This window comes from Taudactylus pleione, unplaced genomic scaffold (genome assembly GCF_031769625.1).
Source record: "Taudactylus pleione unplaced genomic scaffold, aTauple2 ptg000715l, whole genome shotgun sequence".
Classification (NCBI taxonomy): Eukaryota; Metazoa; Chordata; class Amphibia; order Anura; family Myobatrachidae; genus Taudactylus; species Taudactylus pleione.
This window is the reverse complement of record NW_028285117.1, coordinates 178,687-198,835: the sequence shown is the minus strand read 5'-3', so window position 1 is coordinate 198,835 and position 20,149 is coordinate 178,687.

Here is a 20,149-nt window from a genome sequence, read left to right as displayed (position 1 = left end):
ACTAGATAATCTTATATTGCACAATTCCCTGTAACAGAAGTGCAAAACACATCAACTGCACTAGATAATCTTATATTGCACAATCCCCTGTAACAGAAGTGCAAAACACATCAACTGCACTAGATAATCTTATATTGCACAATTCCCTGTTACAGAAGTGCTAATCACATCAACTGCACTAGATAATCTTATATTGCACAATTCCCTGTAACAGAAGTGCTAAACACATCAACTGCACTAGATAATCTTATATTGCACAATTCCCTGTAACAGAAGTGCTAAACACATCAACTGCACTAGATAATCTTATATTGCACAATTCCCTGTAACAGAAGAGCAAAACACATCAACTGCAGTAGATAATCTTATATTGTACAATTCCCTGTAACAGAAGTGCAAAACACATCAACTGCACTAGATAATCTTATATTGGAGATATCCCTGTAACAGAAGTGCAAAACACATCAACTGCACTAGATAATCTTATATTGTACATATCCCCTGTAACAGAAGTGCTAAACACATCAACTGCACTAGATAATCTTATAATGTACAATTCCCTGTAACAGAAGTGCAAAACACATCAACTGCACTAGATAATCTTATATTGTACATATCCCCTGTAACAGAAGTGCTAAACACATCAACTGCACTAGATAATCTTATATTGTACAATTACCTGTAACAGATGTGCAAAACACATCAACTGCACTAGATAATCTTATATTGTACAATTACCTGTAACAGAAGTGCAAAACACTTCAACTGCACTAGATAATCTTATATTGCACAATTCCCTGTAACAGAAGTGCAAAACACATCAACTGCACTAGATAATCTTATATTGCACAATTCCCTGTAACAGAAGTGCAAAACACATCAACTGCACTAGATAATCTTATATTGCACAATTCCCTGTAACAGAAGTGCAAAACACATCAACTGCACTAGATAATCTTATATTGCACAATTCCCTGTAACAGAAGTGCAAAACACATCAACTGCACTAGATAATCTTATATTGCACAATTCCCTGTAACAGAAGTGCAAAACACATCAACTGCACTAGATAATCTTATATTGCACAATTCCCTGTAACAGAAGTGCAAAACACATCAACTGCACTAGATAATTTTATATTGCACAATCCCCTGTAACAGAAGTGGAAAACACATCAACTGCACTAGATAATCTTATATTGCACAATTCCCTGTAACAGAAGTGCTAAACACATCAACTGCACTAGATAATCTTATATTGCACAATTCCCTGTAACAGAAGTGCTAAACACATCAACTGCACTAGATAATCTTATATTGCACAATTCCCAGTAAGAGAAGTGCTAAAACCATCAACTGCACTAGATAATCTTATATTGCACAATTCCCTGTTACAGAAGTGCTAAACACATCAACTGCACTAGATAATCTTATATTGCACAATTCCCTGTAACAGATGTGCTAAACACATCAACTGCACTAGATAATCTTATATTGCACAATTCCCTGTAACAGAAGTGCTAAACACATCAACTGCACTAGATAATCTTATATTGCACAATTCCCTGTAACAGAAGAGCAAAACACATCAACTGCAGTAGATAATCTTATATTGTACAATTCCCTGTAACAGAAGTGCAAAACACATCAACTGCACTAGATAATCTTATATTGGAGATATCCCTGTAACAGAAGTGCAAAACACATCAACTGCACTAGATAATCTTATATTGTACATATCCCCTGTAACAGAAGTGCAAAACACATCAACTGCACTAGATAATCTTATATTGCACAATTCCCTGTAACAGAAGTGCAAAACACATCAACTGCACTAGATAATCTTATATTGTACATATCCCCTGTAACAGAAGTGCTAAACACATCAACTGCACTAGATAATCTTATATTGTACAATTACCTGTAACAGAAGTGCAAAACACATCAACTGCACTAGATAATCTTATATTGTACAATTCCCTGTAACAGAAGTGCAAAACACTTCAACTGCACTAGATAATCTTATATTGCACAATTCCCTGTAACAGAAGTGCAAAACACATCAACTGCACTAGATAATCTTATATTGCACAATTCCCTGTAACAGAAGTGCAAAACACATCAAATGCACTAGATAATCTTATATTGCACAATTCCCTGTAACAGAAGTGCAAAACACATCAAATGCACTAGATAATCTTATATTGCACAATTCCCTGTAACAGAAGTGCAAAACACATCAAATGCACTAGATAATCTTATATTGCACAATTCCCTGTAACAGAAGTGCAAAACACATCAACTGCACTAGATAATCTTATATTGCACAATTCCCTGTAACAGAAGTGCAAAACACATCAACTGCACTAGATAATCTTATATTGCACAATTCCCTGTAACAGAAGTGCAAAACACATCAACTGCACTAGATAATCTTATATTGCACAATTCCCTGTAACAGAAGTGCAAAACACATCAACTGCACTAGATAATTTTATATTGCACAATCCCCTGTAACAGAAGTGCAAAACACATCAACTGCACTAGATAATCTTATATTGCACAATTCCCTGTAACAGAAGTGCTAAACACATCAACTGCACTAGATAATCTTATATTGCACAATTCCCTGTAACAGAAGTGCTAAACACATCAACTGCACTAGATAATCTTATATTGCACAATTCCCAGTAAGAGAAGTGCTAAAACCATCAACTGCACTAGATAATCTTATATTGCACAATTACCTGTAACAGAAGTGCAAAACACATCAACTGCACTAGATTATTTTATATTGGAGATATCCCTGTAACAGAAGTGCAAAACACATCAACTGCACTAGATAATCTTATGTTGTACAATTCCCTGTAACAGAAGTGCAAAACACATCAACTGCACTAGATAATCTTATATTGCACAATTCCCTGTAACAGAAGTGCAAAACACATCAACTGCACTAGATAATCTTATATTGCACAATTCCCTGTAACAGAAGTGCAAAACACATCAACTGCACTAGATAATCTTATATTGTACAATTCCCTGTAACAGAACTGCAAAACACATCAACTGCACTAGATAATCTTATATTGTACAATTCCCTGTAACAGAACTGCAAAACACATCAACTGCACTAGATAATGTTATATTGTACAATTCCCTGTAACAGAACTGCAAAACACATCAACTGCACTAGATAATCTTATATTGTACAATTCCCTGTAACAGAACTGCAAAACACATCAACTGCACTAGATAATCTTATATTGTACAATTCACTGTAACAGAACTGCAAAACACATCAACTGCACTAGATAATCTTATATTGTACAATTCCCTGTATCAGAAGAGCAAAACACATCAACTGCACTAGATAATCTTATGTTGTACAATTCCCTGTATCAGAAGTGCAAAACACATCAACTGCACTAGATAATCTTATATTGTACAATTCCCTGTAACAGAAGTGCAAAACACTTCAACTGCACTAGATAATCTTATATTGCACAATTCCCTGTAACAGAAGTGCAAAACACATCAAATGCACTAGATAATCTTATATTGCACAATTCCCTGTAACAGAAGTGCAAAACACATCAAATGCACTAGATAATCTTATATTGCACAATTCCCTGTAACAGAAGTGCAAAACACATCAACTGCACTAGATAATCTTATATTGCACAATTCCCTGTAACAGAAGTGCAAAACACATCAACTGCACTAGATAATCTTATATTGCACAATCCCCTGTAACAGAAGTGCAAAACACATCAACTGCACTAGATAATCTTATATTGCACAATTCCCTGTAACAGAAGTGCTAAACACATCAACTGCACTAGATAATCTTATATTGCACAATTCCCTGTAACAGAAGTGCTAAACACATCAACTGCACTAGATAATCTTATATTGCACAATTCCCTGTAACAGAAGTGCTAAACACATCAACTGCACTAGATAATCTTATATTGCACAATTACCTGTAACAGAAGTGCAAAACACATCAACTGCACTAGATAATCTTATATTGTACAATTCCCTGTAACAGAAGTGCAAAACACATCAACTGCACTAGATAATCTTATATTGGAGATATCCCTGTAACAGAAGTGCAAAACACATCAACTGCACTAGATAATCTTATATTGTACATATCCCCTGTAACAGAAGTGCAAAACACATCAACTGCACTAGATAATCTTATATTGTACAATTCCCTGTAACAGAACTGCAAAACACATCAACTGCACTAGATAATCTTATATTGTACAATTCCCTGTAACAGAACTGCAAAACACATCAACTGCACTAGATAATCTTATATTGTACAATTCCCTGTAACAGAACTGCAAAACACATCAACTGCACTGGATAATCTTATATTGTACAATTCCCTGTATCAGAAGAGCAAAACACATCAACTGCACTAGATAATCTTATGTTGTACAATTCCCTGTATCAGAAGTGCAAAACACTTCAACTGCACTAGATAATCTTATATTGCACAATTACCTGTAACAGAAGTGCAAAACACATCAACTGCACTAGATAATCTTATATTGTACAATTCCCTGTAACAGAAGTGCAAAACACATCAACTGCACTAGATAATCTTATATTGGAGATATCCCTGTAACAGAAGTGCAAAACACATCAACTGCACTAGATAATCTTATATTGTACAATTCCCTGTAACAGAACTGCAAAACACATCAACTGCACTAGATAATCTTATATTGTACAATTCCCTGTAACAGAACTGCAAAACACATCAACTGCACTAGATAATCTTATATTGTACAATTCCCTGTAACAGAACTGCAAAACACATCAACTGCACTAGATAATCTTATATTGTACAATTCCCTGTAACAGAACTGCAAAACACATCAACTGCACTAGATAATCTTGTATTGTACAACTCCCTGTATCAGAAGAGCAAAACACATCAACTGCACTAGATAATCTTATGTTGTACAATTCCCTGTATCAGAAGTGCAAAACACATCAACTGCACTAGATAATCTTATATTGTACAATTCCCTGTAACAGAAGTGCAAAACACTTCAACTGCACTAGATAATCTTATATTGCACAATTCCCTGTAACAGAAGTGCAAAACGCATCAAATGCACTAGATAATCTTATATTGCACAATTCCCTGTAACAGAAGTGCAAAACACATCAAATGCACTAGATAATCTTATATTGCACAATTCCCTGTAACAGAAGTGCAAAACACATCAACTGCACTAGATAATCTTATATTGCACAATTCCCTGTAACAGAAGTGCAAAACACATCAACTGCACTAGATAATCTTATATTGCACAATTCCCTGTAACAGAAGTGCTAAACACATCAACTGCACTAGATAATCTTATATTGCACAATTCCCTGTAACAGAAGTGCTAAACACATCAACTGCACTAGATAATCTTATATTGCACAATTACCTGTAACAGAAGTGCAAAACACATCAACTGCACTAGATAATCTTATATTGTACAATTCCCTGTAACAGAAGTGCAAAACACATCAACTGCACTAGATAATCTTATATTGGAGATATCCCTGTAACAGAAGTGCAAAACACATCAACTGCACTAGATAATCTTATATTGTACATATCCCCTGTAACAGAAGTGCAAAACACATCAACTGCACTAGATAATCTTATATTGTACAATTCCCTGTAACAGAAGTGCAAAACACATCAACTGCACTAGATAATCTTATATTGTACATATCCCCTGTAACAGAAGTGCAAAACACATCAACTGCACTAGATAATCTTATATTGTAAAATTCCCTGTAACAGAAGTGCAAAACACTTCAACTGCACTAGATAATCTTATATTGCACAATTACCTGTAACAGAAGTGCAAAACACATCAACTGCACTAGATAATCTTATATTGTACAATTCCCTGTAACAGAATTGCAAAACACATCAACTGCACTAGATAATCTTATATTGGAGATATCCCTGTAACAGAAGTGCAAAACACATCAACTGCACTAGATAATCTTATATTGTACATATCCCCTGTAACAGAAGTGCAAAACACATCAACTGCACTAGATAATCTTATATTGTACAATTCCCTGTAACAGAAGTGCAAAACACATCAACTGCACTAGATAATCTTATATTGTACAATTACCTGTAACAGAAGTGCAAAACACATCAACTGCACTAGATAATCTTATATTGTAAAATTCCCTGTAACAGAAGTGCAAAACACTTCAACTGCACTAGATAATCTTATATTGCACAATTCCCTGTAACAGAAGTGCAAAACACTTCAACTGCACTAGATAATCTTATATTGCACAATTCCCTGTAACAGAAGTGCAAAACACATCAACTGCACTAGATAATCTTATATTGCACAATTCCCTGTAACAGAAGTGCAAAACACATCAAATGCACTAGATAATCTTATATTGCACAATTCCCTGTAACAGAAGTGCAAAACACATCAAATGCACTAGATAAACTTATATTGCACAATTCCCTGTAACAGAAGTGCAAAACACATCAAATGCACTAGATAATCTTATATTGCACAATTCCCTGTAACAGAAGTGCAAAACACATCAACTGCACTAGATAATCTTATATTGCACAATTCTCTGTAACAGAAGTGCAAAACACATCAACTGCACTAGATAATCTTATATTGCACAATTCCCTGTAACAGAAGTGCAAAACACATCAACTGCACTAGATAATCTTATATTGCACAATTCCCTGTAACAGAAGTGCAAAACACATCAACTGCACTAGATAATCTTATATTGCACAATTCCCTGCAACAGAAGTGCAAAACACATCAACTGCACTAGATAATCTTATATTGCACAATTCCCTGTAACAGAAGTGCAAAACACATCAACTGCACTAGATAATCTTATATTGCACAATCCCCTGTAACAGAAGTGCAAAACACATCAACTGCACTAGATAATCTTATATTGCACAATTCCCTGTAACAGAAGTGCAAAACACATCAACTGCACTAGATAATCTTATATTGCACAATTCCCTGTAACAGAAGTGCAAAACACATCAACTGCACTAGATAATCTTATATTGCACAATTCCCTGTAACAGAAGTGCAAAACACATCAACTGCACTAGATAATCTTATATTGCACAATTCCCTGCAACAGAAGTGCAAAACACATCAACTGCACTAGGTAATCTTATATTGCACAATTCCCTGTAACAGAAGTGCAAAACACATCAACTGCAGTAGATAATCTTATATTGCACAATTCCCTGTAACAGAAGTGCAAAACACATCAACTGCACTAGATAATCTTATATTGCACAATTCCCTGTAACAGAAGTGCAAAACACATCAACTGCACTAGATAATCTTATATTGCACAATTCCCTGCAAAAGAAGTGCAAAACACATCAACTGCACTAGATAATCTTATATTGCACAATTCCCTGTAACAGAAGTGCAAAACACATCAACTGCACTAGATAATCTTATATTGCACAATTCCCTGTAACAGAAGTGCAAAACACATCAACTGCACTAGATAATCTTATATTGCACAATTCCCTGTAACAGAAGTGCAAAACACATCAACTGCACTAGATAATCTTATATTGGACAATTCCCTGTAACAGAAGTGCAAAACACATCAACTGCACTAGATAATCTTATATTGCACAATTCCCTGCAACAGAAGTGCAAAACACATCAACTGCACTAGATAATCTTATATTGCACAATTCCCTGTAACAGAAGTGCAAAACACATCAACTGCACTAGATAATCTTATATTGCACAATTCCCTGTAACAGAAGTGCAAAACACATCAACTGCACTAGATAATCTTATATTGCACAATTCCCTGCAACAGAAGTGCAAAACACATCAACTGCACTAGATAATCTTATATTGCACAATTCCCTGTAACAGAAGTGCAAAACACATCAACTGCACTAGATAATCTTATATTGCACAATCCCCTGTAACAGAAGTGCAAAACACATCAACTGCACTAGATAATCTTATATTGCACAATTCCCTGTAACAGAAGTGCAAAACACATCAACTGCACTAGATAATCTTATATTGCACAATTCCCTGTAACAGAAGTGCAAAACACATCAACTGCACTAGATAATCTTATATTGCACAATTCCCTGTAACAGAAGTGCAAAACACATCAACTGCACTAGATAATCTTATATTGCACAATTCCCTGTAACAGAAGTGCAAAACACATCAACTGCACTAGATAATCTTATATTGCACAATTCCCTGTAACAGAAGTGCAAAACACATCAACTGCACTAGATAATCTTATATTGCACAATTCCCTGTAACAGAAGAGCAAAACACATCAACTGCAGTAGATAATCTTATATTGTACAATTCCCTGTAACAGAAGTGCAAAACACATCAACTGCACTAGATAATCTTATATTGGAGATATCCCTGTAACAGAAGTGCAAAACACATCAACTGCACTAGATAATCTTATATTGCACAATTCCCTGTAACAGAAGTGCAAAACACATCAACTGCACTAGATAATCTTATATTGTACAATTCCCTGTAACAGAACTGCAAAACACATCAACTGCACTAGATAATCTTATATTGTACAATTCCCTGTAACAGAACTGCAAAACACATCATCTGCACTGGATAATCTTATATTGTACAATTCCCTGTATCAGAAGAGCAAAACACATCAACTGCACTAGATAATCTTATGTTGTACAATTCCCTGTATCAGAAGTGCAAAACACTTCAACTGCACTAGATAATCTTATATTGCACAATTACCTGTAACAGAAGTGCAAAACACATCAACTGCACTAGATAATCTTATATTGTACAATTCCCTGTAACAGAAGTGCAAAACACATCAACTGCACTAGATAATCTTATATTGGAGATATCCCTGTAACAGAAGTGCAAAACACATCAACTGCACTAGATAATCTTATATTGTACAATTCCCTGTAACAGAACTGCAAAACACATCAACTGCACTAGATAATCTTATATTGTACAATTCCCTGTAACAGAACTGCAAAACACATCAACTGCACTAGATAATCTTATATTGTACAATTCCCTGTAACAGAACTGCAAAACACATCAACTGCACTAGATAATCTTATATTGTACAATTCCCTGTAACAGAACTGCAAAACACATCAACTGCACTAGATAATCTTGTATTGTACAACTCCCTGTATCAGAAGAGCAAAACACATCAACTGCACTAGATAATCTTATGTTGTACAATTCCCTGTATCAGAAGTGCAAAACACATCAACTGCACTAGATAATCTTATATTGTACAATTCCCTGTAACAGAAGTGCAAAACACTTCAACTGCACTAGATAATCTTATATTGCACAATTCCCTGTAACAGAAGTGCAAATCGCATCAAATGCACTAGATAATCTTATATTGCACAATTCCCTGTAACAGAAGTGCAAAACACATCAAATGCACTAGATAATCTTATATTGCACAATTCCCTGTAACAGAAGTGCAAAACACATCAACTGCACTAGATAATCTTATATTGCACAATTCCCTGTAACAGAAGTGCAAAACACATCAACTGCACTAGATAATCTTATATTGCACAATTCCCTGTAACAGAAGTGCTAAACACATCAACTGCACTAGATAATCTTATATTGCACAATTCCCTGTAACAGAAGTGCTAAACACATCAACTGCACTAGATAATCTTATATTGCACAATTACCTGTAACAGAAGTGCAAAACACATCAACTGCACTAGATAATCTTATATTGTACAATTCCCTGTAACAGAAGTGCAAAACACATCAACTGCACTAGATAATCTTATATTGGAGATATCCCTGTAACAGAAGTGCAAAACACATCAACTGCACTAGATAATCTTATATTGTACATATCCCCTGTAACAGAAGTGCAAAACACATCAACTGCACTAGATAATCTTATATTGTACAATTCCCTGTAACAGAAGTGCAAAACACATCAACTGCACTAGATAATCTTATATTGTACATATCCCCTGTAACAGAAGTGCAAAACACATCAACTGCACTAGATAATCTTATATTGTAAAATTCCCTGTAACAGAAGTGCAAAACACTTCAACTGCACTAGATAATCTTATATTGCACAATTACCTGTAACAGAAGTGCAAAACACATCAACTGCACTAGATAATCTTATATTGTACAATTCCCTGTAACAGAAGTGCAAAACACATCAACTGCACTAGATAATCTTATATTGGAGATATCCCTGTAACAGAAGTGCAAAACACATCAACTGCACTAGATAATCTTATATTGTACATATCCCCTGTAACAGAAGTGCAAAACACATCAACTGCACTAGATAATCTTATATTGTACAATTCCCTGTAACAAAAGTGCAAAACACATCAACTGCACTAGATAATCTTATATTGTACAATTACCTGTAACAGAAGTGCAAAACACATCAACTGCACTAGATAATCTTATATTGTAAAATTCCCTGTAACAGAAGTGCAAAACACTTCAACTGCACTAGATAATCTTATATTGCACAATTCCCTGTAACAGAAGTGCAAAACACTTCAACTGCACTAGATAATCTTATATTGCACAATTCCCTGTAACAGAAGTGCAAAACACATCAACTGCACTAGATAATCTTATATTGCACAATTCCCTGTAACAGAAGTGCAAAACACATCAAATGCACTAGATAATCTTATATTGCACAATTCCCTGTAACAGAAGTGCAAAACACATCAAATGCACTAGATAATCTTATATTGCACAATTCATTGTAACAGAAGTGCAAAACACATCAAATGCACTAGATAATCTTATATTGCACAATTCCCTGTAACAGAAGTGCAAAACACATCAACTGCACTAGATAATCTTATATTGCACAATTCTCTGTAACAGAAGTGCAAAACACATCAACTGCACTAGATAATCTTATATTGCACAATTCCCTGTAACAGAAGTGCAAAACACATCAACTGCACTAAATAATCTTATATTGCACAATTCCCTGTAACAGAAGTGCAAAACACATCAACTGCACTAGATAATCTTATATTGCACAATTCCCTGTAACAGAAGTGCAAAACACATCAACTGCACTAGATAATCTTATATTGCACAATTCCCTGCAACAGAAGTGCAAAACACATCAACTGCACTAGATAATCTTATATTGCACAATTCCCTGTAACAGAAGTGCAAAACACATCAACTGCACTAGATAATCTTATATTGCACAATCCCCTGTAACAGAAGTGCAAAACACATCAACTGCACTAGATAATCTTATATTGCACAATTCCCTGTAACAGAAGTGCAAAACACATCAACTGCACTAGATAATCTTATATTGCACAATTCCCTGTAACAGAAGTGCAAAACACATCAACTGCACTAGATAATCTTATATTGCACAATTCCCTGTAACAGAAGTGCAAAACACATCAACTGCACTAGATAATCTTATATTGCACAATTCCCTGCAACAGAAGTGCAAAACACATCAACTGCACTAGATAATCTTATATTGCACAATTCCCTGTAACAGAAGTGCAAAACACATCAACTGCACTAGGTAATCTTATATTGCACAATTCCCTGTAACAGAAGTGCAAAACACATCAACTGCACTAGATAATCTTATATTGCACAATTCCCTGTAACAGAAGTGCAAAACACATCAACTGCACTAGATAATCTTATATTGCACAATTCCCTGTAACAGAAGTGCAAAACACATCAACTGCACTAGATAATCTTATATTGCACAATTCCCTGCAACAGAAGTGCAAAACACATCAACTGCACTAGATAATCTTATATTGCACAATTCCCTGTAACAGAAGTGCAAAACACATCAACTGCACTAGATAATCTTATATTGCACAATTCCCTGTAACAGAAGTGCAAAACACATCAACTGCACTAGATAATCTTATATTGGACAATTCCCTGTAACAGAAGTGCAAAACACATCAACTGCACTAGATAATCTTATATTGCACAATTCCCTGCAACAGAAGTGCAAAACACATCAACTGCACTAGATAATCTTATATTGCACAATTCCCTGTAACAGAAGTGCAAAACACATCAACTGCACTAGATAATCTTATATTGCACAATTCCCTGTAACAGAAGTGCAAAACACATCAACTGCACTAGATAATCTTATATTGCACAATTCCCTGTAACAGAAGTGCAAAACACATCAACTGCACTAGATAATCTTATATTGCACAATTCCCTGCAACAGAAGTGCAAAACACATCAACTGCACTAGATAATCTTATATTGCACAATTCCCTGTAACAGAAGTGCAAAACACATCAACTGCACTAGATAATCTTATATTGCACAATCCCCTGTAACAGAAGTGCAAAACACATCAACTGCACTAGATAATCTTATATTGCACAATTCCCTGTAACAGAAGTGCAAAACACATCAACTGCACTAGATAATCTTATATTGCACAATTCCCTGTAACAGAAGTGCAAAACACATCAACTGCACTAGATAATCTTATATTGCACAATTCCCTGTAACAGAAGTGCAAAACACATCAACTGCACTAGATAATCTTATATTGCACAATTCCCTGTAACAGAAGTGCAAAACACATCAACTGCACTAGATAATCTTATATTGCACAATTCCCTGCAACAGAAGTGCAAAACACATCAACTGCACTAGATAATCTTATATTGCACAATTCCCTGTAACAGAAGTGCAAAACACATCAACTGCACTAGATAATCTTATATTGCACAATTCCCTGTAACAGAAGTGCAAAACACATCAACTGCACTAGATAATCTTATATTGCACAATTCCCTGTAACAGAAGTGCAAAACACATCAACTGCACTAGATAATCTTATATTGCACAATTCCCTGTAACAGAAGTGCAAAACACATCAACTGCGCTAGATAATCTTATATTGCACAATTCCCTGCAACAGAAGTGCAAAACACATCAACTGCACTAGATAATCTTATATTGCACAATTCCCTGTAACAGAAGTGCAAAACACATCAACTGCACTAGATAATCTTATATTGCACAATTCCCTGTAACAGAAGTGCAAAACACATCAACTGCACTAGATAATCTTATATTGCACAATTCCCTGTAACAGAAGTGCAAAACACATCAACTGCACTAGATAATCTTATATTGCACAATTCCCTGTAACAGAAGAGCAAAACACATCAACTGCAGTAGATAATCTTATATTGCACAATTCCCTGTAACAGAAGTGCAAAACACATCAACTGCACTAGATAATCTTATATTGGAGATATCCCTGTAACAGAAGTGCAAAACACATCAACTGCACTAGATAATCTTATATTGTACATATCCCCTGTAACAGAAGTGCAAAACACATCAACTGCACTAGATAATCTTATATTGTACAATTCCCTGTAACAGAAGTGCAAAACACATCAACTGCACTAGATAATCTTATATTGTACATATCCCCTGTAACAGAAGTGCTAAACACATCAACTGCACTAGATAATCTTATATTGTAAAATTCCCTGTAACAGAAGTGCAAAACACTTCAACTGCACTAGATAATCTTATATTGCACAATTACCTGTAACAGAAGTGCAAAACACATCAACTGCACTAGATAATCTTATATTGTACAATTCCCTGTAACAGAAGTGCAAAACACATCAACTGCACTAGATAATCTTATATTGGAGATATCCCTGTAACAGAAGTGCAAAACACATCAACTGCACTAGATAATCTTATATTGTACATATCCCCTGTAACAGAAGTGCAAAACACATCAACTGCACTAGATAATCTTATATTGTACAATTCCCTGTAACAGAAGTGCAAAACACATCAATTGCACTAGATAATCTTATATTGTACAATTACCTGTAACAGAAGTGCAAAACACATCAACTGCACTAGATAATCTTATATTGTAAAATTCCCTGTAACAGAAGTGCAAAACACTTCAACTGCACTAGATAATCTTATATTGCACAATTCCCTGTAACAGAAGTGCAAAACACTTCAACTGCACTAGATAATCTTATATTGCACAATTCCCTGTAACAGAATTGCAAAACACATCAACTGCACTAGATAATCTTATATTGCACAATTCCCTGTAACAGAAGTGCAAAACACATCAAATGCACTAGATAATCTTATATTGCACAATTCCCTGTAACAGAAGTGCAAAACACATCAAATGCACTAGATAATCTTATATTGCACAATTCCCTGTAACAGAAGTGCAAAACACATCAAATGCACTAGATAATCTTATATTGCACAATTCCCTATAACAGAAGTGCAAAACACATCAACTGCACTAGATAATCTTATATTGCACAATTCTCTGTAACGGAAGTGCAAAACACATCAACTGCACTAGATAATCTTATATTGCACAATTCCCTGTAACAGAAGTGCAAAACACATCAACTGCACTAGATAATCTTATATTGCACAATTCCCTGTAACAGAAGTGCAAAACACATCAACTGCACTAGATAATCTTATATTGCACAATTCCCTGTAACAGAAGTGCAAAACACATCAACTGCACTAGATAATCTTATATTGCACAATTCCCTGCAACAGAAGTGCAAAACACATCAACTGCACTAGATAATCTTATATTGCACAATTCCCTGTAACAGAAGTGCAAAACACATCAACTGCACTAGATAATCTTATATTGCACAATCCCCTGTAACAGAAGTGCAAAACACATCAACTGCACTAGATAATCTTATATTGCACAATTCCCTGTAACAGAAGTGCAAAACACATCAACTGCACTAGATAATCTTATATTGCACAATTCCCTGTAACAGAAGTGCAAAACACATCAACTGCACTAGATAATCTTATATTGCACAATTCCCTGTAACAGAAGTGCAAAACACATCAACTGCACTAGATAATCTTATATTGCACAATTCCCTGCAACAGAAGTGCAAAACACATCAACTGCACTAGATAATCTTATATTGCACAATTCCCTGTAACAGAAGTGCAAAACACATCAACTGCACTAGGTAATCTTATATTGCACAATTCCCTGTAACAGAAGTGCAAAACACATCAACTGCACTAGATAATCTTATATTGCACAATTCCCTGTAACAGAAGTGCAAAACACATCAACTGCACTAGATAATCTTATATTGCACAATTCCCTGTAACAGAAGTGCAAAACACATCAACTGCACTAGATAATCTTATATTGCACAATTCCCTGCAACAGAAGTGCAAAACACATCAACTGCACTAGATAATCTTATATTGCACAATTCCCTGTAACAGAAGTGCAAAACACATCAACTGCACTAGATAATCTTATATTGCACAATTCCCTGTAACAGAAGTGCAAAACACATCAACTGCACTAGATAATCTTATATTGCACAATTCCCTGTAACAGAAGTGCAAAACACATCAACTGCACTAGATAATCTTATATTGGACAATTCCCTGTAACAGAAGTGCAAAACACATCAACTGCACTAGATAATCTTATATTGCACAATTCCCTGCAACTGAAGTGCAAAACACATCAACTGCACTAGATAATCTTATATTGCACAATTCCCTGTAACAGAAGTGCAAAACACATCAACTGCACTAGATAATCTTATATTGCACAATTCCCTGTAACAGAAGTGCAAAACACATCAACTGCACTAGATAATCTTATATTGCACAATTCCCTGTAACAGAAGTGCAAAACACATCAACTGCACTAGATAATCTTATATTGCACAATTCCCTGCAACAGAAGTGCAAAACACATCAACTGCACTAGATAATCTTATATTGCACAATTCCCTGCAACAGAAGTGCAAAACACATCAACTGCACTAGATAATCTTATATTGCACAATCCCCTGTAACAGAAGTGCAAAACACATCAACTGCACTAGATAATCTTATATTGCACAATTCCCTGTAACAGAAGTGCAAAACACATCAACTGCACTAGATAATCTTATATTGCACAATTCCCTGTAACAGAAGTGCAAAACACATCAACTGCACTAGATAATCTTATATTGCACAATTCCCTGTAACAGAAGTGCAAAACACATCAACTGCACTAGATAATCTTATATTGCACAATTCCCTGTAACAGAAGTGCAAAACACATCAACTGCAGTAGATAATCTTATATTGTACAATTCCCTGTAACAGAAGTGCAAAACACATCAACTGCACTAGATAATCTTATATTGGAGATATCCCTGTAACAGAAGTGCAAAACACATCAACTGCACTAGATAATCTTATATTGTACATATCCCCTGTAACAGAAGTGCAAAACACATCAACTGCACCAGATAATCTTATATTGTACAATTCCCTGTAACAGAAGTGCAAAACACATCAACTGCACTAGATAATCTTATATTGTACATATCCCCTGTAACAGAAGTGCTAAACACATCAACTGCACTAGATAATCTTATATTGTACAATTACCTGTAACAGAAGTGCAAAACACATCAACTGCACTAGATAATCTTATATTGTACAATTCCCTGTAACAGAAGTGCAAAACACTTCAACTGCACTAGATAATCTTATATTGCACAATTCCCTGTAACAGAAGTGCAAAACACATCAACTGCACTAGATAATCTTATATTGCACAATTCCCTGTAACAGAAGTGCAAAACACATCAACTGCACTAGATAATCTTATATTGCACAATTCCCTGTAACAGAAGTGCAAAACACATCAAATGCACTAGATAATCTTATATTGCACAATTCCCTGTAACAGAAGTGCAAAACACATCAAATGCACTAGATAATCTTATATTGCACAATTCCCTGTAACAGAAGTGCAAAACACATCAACTGCACTAGATAATCTTATATTGCACAATTCCCTGTAACAGAAGTGCAAAACACATCAACTGCACTAGATAATCTTATATTGCACAATTCCTTGTAACAGAAGTGCAAAACACATCAACTGCACTAGATAATCTTATATTGCACAATTCCCTGTAACAGAAGTGCAAAACACATCAACTGCACTAGATAATTTTATATTGCACAATTCCCTGTAACAGAAGTGCTAAACACATCAACTGCACTAGATAATCTTATATTGCACAATTCCCTGTAACAGAAGTGCTAAACACATCAACTGCACTAGATAATCTTATATTGCACAATTCCCTGTAACAGAAGTGCTAAAACCATCAACTGCACTAGATAATCTTATATTGCACAATTACCTGTAACAGAAGTGCAAAACACATCAACTGCACTAGATAATCTTATATTGTACAATTCCCTGTAACAGAAGTGCAAAACACATCAACTGCACTAGATAATCTTATATTGTACAATTCCCTGTAACAGAAGTGCAAAACACATCAACTGCACTAGATTATTTTATATTGGAGATATCCCTGTAACAGAAGTGCAAAACACATCAACTGCACTAGATAATCTTATATTGTACATATCCCCTGTAACAGAAGTGCAAAACACATCAACTGCACTAGATAATCTTATATTGCACAATTCCCTGTAACAGAAGTGCAAAACACATCAACTGCACTAGATAATCTTATATTGCACAATTCCCTGTAACAGAAGTGCAAAACACATCAACTGCACTAGATAATCTTATATTGCACAATCCCCTGTAACAGAAGTGCAAAACACATCAACTGCACTAGATAATTTTATATTGCACAATCCCCTGTAACAGAAGTGCAAAACACATCAACTGCACTAGATAATCTTATATTGCACAATTCCCTGTAACAGAAGTGCTAAACACATCAACTGCACTAGATAATCTTATATTGCACAATTCCCTGTAACAGAAGTGCTAAACACATCAACTGCACTAGATAATCTTATATTGCACAATTCCCTGTAACAGAAGTGCTAAACACATCAACTGCACTAGATAATCTTATATTGCACAATTACCTGTAACAGAAGTGCAAAACACATCAACTGCACTAGATAATCTTATATTGCACAATTCCCTGTAACAGAAGTGCAAAACACATCAACTGCACTAGATAATCTTATATTGCACAATTCCCTGTAACAGAAGTGCAAAACACATCAACTGCACTAGATAATCTTATATTGCACAATTCCCTGTAACAGAAGTGCAAAACACATCAACTGCACTAGATAATTTTATATTGCACAATCCCCTGTAACAGAAGTGCGAAACACATCAACTGCACTAGATAATCTTATATTGCACAATTCCCTGTAACAGAAGTGCTAAACACATCAACTGCACTAGATAATCTTATATTGCACAATTCCCTGTAACAGAAGTGCTAAACACATCAACTGCACTAGATAATCTTATATTGCACAATTCCCAGTAAGAGAAGTGCTAAAACCATCAACTGCACTAGATAATCTTATATTGCACAATTACCTGTAACAGAAGTGCAAAACACATCAACTGCACTAGATAATCTTATATTGTACAATTCCCTGTAACAGAAGTGCAAAACACATCAACTGCACTAGATAATCTTATATTGTACAATTCCCTGTATCAGAAGAGCAAAACACATCAACTGCACTAGATAATCTTATGTTGTACAATTCCCTGTATCAGAAGTGCAAAACACATCAACTGCACTAGATAATCTTATATTGTACAATTCCCTGTAACAGAAGTGCAAAACACATCAACTGCACTAGATAATCTTATATTGGAGATATCCCTGTAACAGAAGTGCAAAACACATCAACTGCACTAGATAATCTTATATTGTACATATCCCCTGTAACAGAAGTGCAAAACACATCAACTGCACTAGATAATCTTATATTGTACAATTCCCTGTAACAGAACTGCAAAACACATCAACTGCACTAGATAATCTTATATTGTACAATTCCCTGTAACAGAACTGCAAAACACATCAACTGCACTAGATAATCTTATATTGTACAATTCCCTGTAACAGAACTGCAAAACACATCAACTGCACTAGATAATCTTATATTGTACAATTCCCTGTATCAGAAGAGCAAAACACATCAACTGCACTAGATAATCTTATGTTGTACAATTCCCTGTATCAGAAGTGCAAAACACTTCAACTGCACTAGATAATCTTATATTGCACAATTACCTGTAACAGAAGTGCAAAACACATCAACTGCACTAGATAATCTTATATTGTACAATTCCCTGTAACAGAAGTGCAAAACACATCAACTGCACTAGATAATCTTATATTGGAGATATCCCTGTAACAGAAGTGCAAAACACATCAACTGCACTAGATAATCTTATATTGTACAATTCCCTGTAACAGAACTGCAAAACACATCAACTGCACTAGATAAACTTATATTGTACAATTCCCTGTAACAGAACTGCAAAACACATCAACTGCACTAGATAATCTTATATTGTACAATTCCCTGTAACAGAACTGCAAAACACATCAACTGCACTAGATAATCTTATATTGTACAATTCCGTGTAACAGAACTGCAAAACACATCAACTGCACTAGATAATCTTATATAGCACAATTACCTGTAACAGAAGTGCAAAACACATCAACTGCACTAGATAATCTTATATTGCACAATTCCCTGTAACAGAAGTGCAAAACACATCAACTGCACTAGATAATCTTATATTGCACAATCCCCTGTAACAGAAGTGCAAAACACATCAACTGCACTAGATAATCTTATATTGCACAATTCCCTGTAACAGAAGTGCTAAACACATCAACTGCACTAGATAATCTTATATTGCACAATTCCCTGTAACAGAAGTGCAAAACACATCAACTGCACTAGATTATTTTATATTGGAGATATCCCTGTAACATAAGTGCAAAACACATCAACTGCACTAGATAATCTTATATTGCACAATTCCCTGTAACAGAAGTGCAAAACACATCAACTGCACTAGATAATCTTATATTGCACAATTCCCTGTAACAGAAGTGCAAAACACATCAACTGCACTAGATAATCTTATATTGTACAATTCCCTGTAACAGAACTGCAAATCACATCAACTGCACTAGATAATCT